Below are 7,556 nucleotides of genomic sequence, written 5' to 3'. Positions count from 1 at the left end.
TCTTGTCATGTATTGCTTGACAGCCAGCCTTCCCAAAGAGCAGTTCCAATGGACTCTCCAACCTACTGTGAGAATACCCCCTGTCCCCACACCATTTTCAATCAATGATATCACCCAATATTAGCTATGTTGCAAAAATATTAAGCAAAAGATGATATCATGTCTTTTGTTTTAGTTACCACCTCATCAGTTTCTAGTTTCCTTGAGCATCTTTTCACACATACACTGCATTCACCTCTTCTCTCCAGCGGTTACATTTTGTGTGTTTAATTTGTAAAAGCATCTTTATATTAAAAAATGGAAGTCTTTTCTCTATTGTTTATTTCCTAGATTTTTCTCCACTCTGCTTTTTGATTTTTAATTTGGCTGTGGTATCTTTTACCAAATAGGACTTTTAAATTTTGATATAGTGAACTTATGGTTAGGGTGCCAAAACTTGGGGTCCCGATAAGAAAAGACTTGCTCAGCCTGTGTGCTCCAGCATATCTAGACTGACCTCCTGCCACACTCTGAGTTTAGCAAAATGGTAACATGGCGAGTATCATAATGGAAAAACAGATGGGAAGAAAAACTAGTAATTCTCTGGTCTTACCAGATAATGCAATAACCCAATTTTACTTTAATTTCAAGAGAAAACTTTTCAATATTTAGGCATGAAGTAGAGCTGAGGAAGACACTGAAAGTCCAGTGTCTACTATTATAGTCTATTATTAGCTATGCAAATGGCAGTGAGTGATTTTTTAAACTTGAAGTCCAGGATGATTCCACTGATTAGTAGTTAAAAATTCATTAAAAAACAAAGCAACAATGACCAAAACACAACAAAACAAACAAACAAACAAAACCAGATTTGTCACTCTCCACAGAGCCGTGGCCTTTTGGCTGCAGTGTTGGCCAGACGATGGTCACTTTCAGGGGTGCAGTGTGATCAATGCTTCAGCCACACCCACATTTGCCTTGGAAGTTCCTGTTATTCTGGAAGTATTCTTCGTCTTCTATCCCTTCACCACCCAGATCCCTACTTGTGAAGACTGCCACAAAAGGAAAACACTAGATCCAAGGTCTAATTCAAAGGTACTGGGAAGGAGAAAATGGTGAGCCCATTGGCAGCAGCAGAGCTGGAAGCTTAAACTTAGGGCTTGAATCACAGTTTCCCTGAGTTTGAACCCCAGTTCCAAGAGGAGGGAAAAATAGAAAGTTATTGTTTAATGGGGACGGAGTTCTGTTCAGGATGATGAAAAATTCTGGAAAGAGTCATGATAGTTATACTATATTTTGAATATACTTAGTGTCACTGAATTTTACACTAAAAGTAGTTAAAATGGGCTGGATGTGGTGGCACATGCTTGTAATCCCAGTGACTTGGGAAGCTGAGGCAGGAGGATCACAAGTTCAAAGCCAGCCTCATCAATTTAGTGAGACCCTATCTCAAAATAAATTAAAAAAAAAAAAAAAGTAAAGGTCTGGGGAAGTCATTAAGTGGACAAGCACCCCTGAGTTTAATCCCTAAGACCGGGGCAGTGGGAGGGGGAGCTAAAATAGCATTTTGTTGTTGTTGTTGTTATGTATATTTTGTCACAATACAAATGGGATGAAAAAAAAAAAAAAGAATTTCATTCCCACCTCTTAAGTTACTCCCCACCCCTTCTCCACCCCTTCTCCAAACTTCAGTTTACAAATTGGTAGAATCCTAGAATGAAAAAGATGGTAATGGTTCTGGCTTCCATAGTTCATAGTAATTAAAGTTAACTGATGTCGCAATGGTCTATGAGTGTGAATTTCATTTAAAGCTCTTGTATTTGGATACAGTCCTCCATTTGGAGGATCTGAGGTAGAAACCATCAATTTTAGTTTTACTCACAAGACAAAAATTTTACCTGTTTGATTCTCATGTAACACTTTACTCTTCGAAGATGCCACCCATTCATTAGTCCAAATAAATTGGCCAAGTGGCAGCAGGTCTGGTCTCCTCATTGCACATTCTCAATACCCCAAATCCAGAAGGAGAGAAAGATTTGGTATACTCCAGAGGCTGGCTCCAGCCCAAGAGGGCTAGACGGATGGGATCCTTATATCTCCCTATCTTTTTATGTCAGCCACACCCTATCCCAAGTTTTGTTTCCTCAAATAGATCCTTCTGGAATACAGCTGCCATCACTCATTCTGTTGTCAAGGAGTGAATGGCTGCCTTCTTACAGAGAAATACCACTCTGTAAATCAGCCACCAGGCACTATTTATCCCACTAAGGGATGTCACACATCCACACATATGGCACCTAAACCAAAGCTTTGGACTTTTTCTCCATTCCACATGTTAAATTTTTCCTCCTATTTCCAACTTATTATACAAATAAATTATTTTTGAAATAAATTCTTATGGAGAAGTCAGTTTCTATATATCATTTAACCCTTCAATCCTAGGCATTATCAAGATGAGAAAACTCTAGAAAAATACCTGCACAGTATATCATTGTGGCATTTGAAAGGTTTTATAAAGGAATTTGTAGTCAGAGAATGAAACCTATTTTCCCCTCTTTTTGTACTAAAAACCCAGTGAAATGAATAAAGATTAAGCAATCCAGAGTTTAAGGAGGAAAAGGAAGAGAGACAAAGGAGAGAGAGAGAGAGACCACGATGGGGACAAGGAGGAATATAGAAGTTATGCCTTCATTTTGACAGTATTACCTGTAATTCTTTAACTTGCCAGAATAAAAAAAGTAATAGTTGCCAAGAGTTGTGGCCCCGTTTTAAAAATAAAAAGAAATTGCAATTAAAATGATTAAACTAAGTAAAACAGACACAGGAAACATACAGAAAAAATATATTTCCTGTGCACTAAGCCTCTGATCCCATTAAGTACTTAAATAATATCTTCCTGACATCATGACTATATAAATAACATGTTACTTTCATATTTATGACATCAAGAGATTATATTACTCATTTATGAAAAAATATGTTTAATTTGCAATTTTTAAATGACACTGATACAGATTAGTATATATTATAGAATTAGATACATATGCTGTAGCTGCTTGTTTTATATTTTATTATAAACATCCCCAACAGGTGCAAAAAAACCCCCTAAAATAAAACAAAAGATAATGTATCTTATGACCATAAAAGCCTATCTGCCTTGCATCCAAAAGAAAAGGAAAGCATAGAGACATCCTTCTTTCTTGAGCTTTATCTATCTCTCCGGCACCATGCCATCTATCTATAAGTCTTTGAATCTCCTGATTAAAAGAAAATAAGTGTAGAATCATGTTTGCTACAGTCTGTTGCCAAAAGCCCATGTCTATAATCCATCATTAAAACGTGACAGCGTATGGCTACAAAGAGAGAAAAACCTCAGTCGTCATGCTCATTTGCAAATGTTTCAGGGGCCGAAGATTGTTTGGCAATCCTGCTGTTTCTAGGTTATTTGTGGAATAACCAGTTTAATTGAGCTGATGATTGCCTTGTGTCTGCATTGCACTTCTGACTTAGATCTTTATTTCTGCAGTTGGCATCAATTTGTGCTATGTGGCAAGGGAATGGCATTCAGAGAGCCCGAATTCCAGGGTTCCAGCCCACCCCTTCTTTTCCCTTGCCAATCTGATTTCTGAGGAATTTGCCTAGAGTTGCTACAAGGGAAAAAATAATAATGATGGGAAAGGAACTCCTTGCCCTCCTTTGAAGACCATTTTGTAGAATATCTTCTTTGGATTGGGATTCTTGGCCCCATTAAAGTAAAAGGGTTTTATACCTTTATTAAAGTGGAGGCCTGTTTAGGATGTTCTCTGTAATTGGAGCGTATCCCACTGCATGTAGTACACAGTGTAAACCAACCTGTTGCAACGTGGAGAATACTGCAAGTCAGATATTTGCTACCCAACAGAGCCAGTTGGAAAAAGAAGCGGGTGGGGGGAACCTGGGCTAACACCAACCTTGTCCTGACATGCACCAAGGCTGTAGCATGAAGGAAAATTGAAAACAGAAACATCAGGAAGAGCAGTGAGAACGCACGGCCTCTCTTTCTTCCTTTACTTTGTTCCTAACAAATGTTCATCTTCACCCACTCTAAATCATGTCACTGGAATGAGGATTGTATTAAAGGCAAGTTCACATTCAAAGCCAAGGCAGAAAGAAATTGCCCCGGACCACTAATGGAAATGGCTCTATCCTGCATTGGAATGGGCTGGTTCCCCTTGAGAGGAGGTGAACACCCCAGGCTAGCTGAAAGTAGGAATCTGAGATTATGATGAGATCAACAGACATCGTTATTTAAAAGGGTTTGTGTTCAAATGAAGACCCTAACATAGACCTTTTCCCCAGGAAATCTCAGGCATCATTCTCCCAGATACGTAGTGAATTTCATGTAAGAACCTCCAAATATTGTCCTCCTAAGATTCCCCCAGGGAAGGAAATGCAGCTCTTTTCCCCCTTCAGGGAAGAGAGATGATCTGTATCCTTTCAAAGTAGAAAGGAAAATAACTTTGATGAACATTTCCTATTACGCAGAAGTCACTCTGATTCAAAGAAGGTATAAAACCAATAGTTGTGGCAAAGTATAACAGAAAAATATGATGATTTTTAAAATTCTTCCTCTACAAGAATAAATAAGTAAAATGCAAGGGCTAGATGATGAATTTTCAAATGGGCTTTTCCATTTTGAGCAACATTTTGAGATTTTGAACAACATTGCTGCATGCACGGTGAAGCCAAACCAGACCCCAACACTCAATGGGTGTGCATGTCATTGAATTACAAGGAGCACATGGTCAATCGAGGGTGACATCTGACTGCTGAGTGTCTGATGATAGTGGACTCTCTCCTCATATCAATTCTATGAGAATTGTTATTGTTAGCAAGGGCTTCCTAACAACATCTGGCCCTCCCCTGAAGCATTGCTTGTCCTCAAGGCTAAGGCTAATTTATACAGAATTAATAGTTACTTCAGGCTTTCTTTTTAGTATTTAGTATTAGCACGATACATCTTTCTCTATTCTTGAACTTTTAGTCTCCATATGTCTTATATATATATATATATATATATATATATATATATATATATATATTTGGGGGGGGGTGCTGGGGATGCACTCTACCAACTGAGCTATCTCCCCAGCCCCTGTCTTTATATTTAAAGTGGGTTTCTTATAGACAACATACTTTTGGGTCTTAGTTCTTTTATTCACTGTCAGTTCCTGTCTTTTAATTGGTGTATTTAGACCACCTAATTAAAGTGACTGTTGATGCAGTTGGATTAATATTCACCCTATTTGTAACTGTCTTCTGTTCATGGCCCTGGTTCTTTGTTTTTGTCTTTCTGGTTCCACTTTCTCTGCTTGTCATGGAGCATTTACTATGGTTCTACTTTCTCTCTTATTGTATCGTACTTCTTTTGAGAAAATATTAGTGGTCACCCTAGGGCTTCCAATGTACATATACAACTAATTCAAGTTCACTTTAACACTCGCTCCCTTCCGGGAGTCCAGGTACCTCAGCAGAGTACCCAGTTCCTCTCTCTCGTCTCTTACACTGTTCTGTTATTCCCTTCATTTATCCAAAAGTTATAATTACCCAATGCATTGTTACTATTATCATTTTGAACACTGTTATCTGTTAGATAGTTGGTGAGTTTCAGCTGAAGGATCAGGGAGATGGCTTCCAAGCTCTTTACGTGTCACATCAGAAGCCAAAAGTTGACCTTAATTTACACCATAGTAAGACCAGGGAGAAGATGTAATTAGGGTTGAGCATAACAGTAATGAGACTAGAGTCCATACTTAATCATCAGACATGAGATTAACCAAGAACAGTTGAAATGAGTAGGGAAATGTCACAGAGAAGTGATAAGAGGAAAGATGGTTGGAAGTCTGAAGGTTAGTTTGTCGCTTCATAAAATGCAACTAAGGAGATAGGATTCTGAGAGGATAGTCAGACCCCACAGAAATATTTGAAGTTTCTTGCTTAAAATACATTTCAACTTTGTGGATTGAGACTGCTTTAATCAAAAAGGAGAGTCAAGTCAACAAAGAGGGTCTGAGATGAGATAAAGCCTGACCTAACTAGGGCTGGAATTGTGTCATGAGACCAAAAAAGGCTTAAGTTACAGGGCCAAGTTATCACCTGTATCGAGCAAATCTCTTCAGTCTTCCCAATCTCCTTTTTTGATATCCATAAAAATGAAGATTTGACTGGATGAATTGCAAAATTACCTTCTACCAAAATTCTAAGAATCTAGGATGAGTAGGTGCATGGAGGAAATATTGATCTATCATCAGTCAGGGGCAAGAGTGAATTAGAAAGACTCAAGGGTGAAATCCTACACGAGAACTACTGTGTAACCATGAGATATAATCCCACATAAGCCTGGATTGTCAGAAGCAAGGTCGTGATATGTCAAATGCACTTGCCACTTGAGGAGAACCAAAGAAGAAGCAAACATAGCATGCAGTCCAAGAAACCAGGACATTCTGGCCTTTTTGATCAAGAATAGGGCAGGTAGAGAGGAGAGCTCTTTGACATTCCTAGAAGGGCCACAGTGGGAAAGGAAAGATGCCCTCCAGACAGACCCTGGCTAGGAATGCAAAGGTCACTGGGAAGCAGACCCAAGAACATAGAAAGTAAAATTCTTTTAATATGTGGAAAATAAAGAGCAAAGGAACACTAGGGTAAGACTCAGAAGAGGGAGAGGGGAAGAGGACAAATATGGAAGATTCATTTGTTGTTCTGATATCATATGAGAAAACCCACATCTAATCTTTCCTAGAGATCAAGGGGATACTGAGATTAGGTTGAAAGGAAGTCTCGTAGGTGATTGTCACTACAGGGGGTCTGAGGGTCTCTGACTGACCATCAGAATTGGAGTACACCTGAAACCACAGCAAAATTTCTGATGGCACATGTTCTTCATTGAGCAGTTCTTCAAAAGCCAGTTGATTTTATTTCATTGATCTCACACTATAATCATATTAGAAAACATGGAAATATTTTGAATACGAGTCTTATTTGTTCATTTTCTAAAACGTTCGTTCTGTGGCTGGATGTAGTAGTGTACGCTGCAATCCCAGCTACTGGGGAGGCTGAGGCAGGAGGATCACAAATTCGAGGCCAGCCTCAACAACTGAGCAAGACACTGTCTTAACATAAAAAAAATTTAAGAAGACTCACAATGTAGTTCACAGGTAGAGCTCCCCTGGGCTCAATTGTTCAATCCTAATATATGTATTCATTCTATGGCATAGTGGTCTATCTGTGGCTACAAATCAAACCTAATTAAATAATCAAAAGCATGGAGGGATAAAAAGTAAAAAAAACCTCTATTGAGTGCTTACATGCCAGGCACTGTGCTACACTACCTACATGAGCTCATCTTGAGCTTTACATCAGCCTTCAAGAGAATGTGATGATGAACTTGTTATACACGGGGGCAATGCCTGATTCCTAAGAGCATGGGTAATGTGTACTTACGAAAATCTATGGAAGGTCTGAACCCATACCAACATATATGAAAAAAAAAATGTTATTGAAAAACCATGCCATCATGATAAATTTGAAATGAATAGAAC

Source organism: Sciurus vulgaris (assembly GCF_902686455.1).
Source record: "Sciurus vulgaris genome assembly, chromosome: 8".
Taxonomy (NCBI): Eukaryota; Metazoa; Chordata; class Mammalia; order Rodentia; family Sciuridae; genus Sciurus; species Sciurus vulgaris.
Note: the sequence above shows the minus strand (reverse complement) of the source record.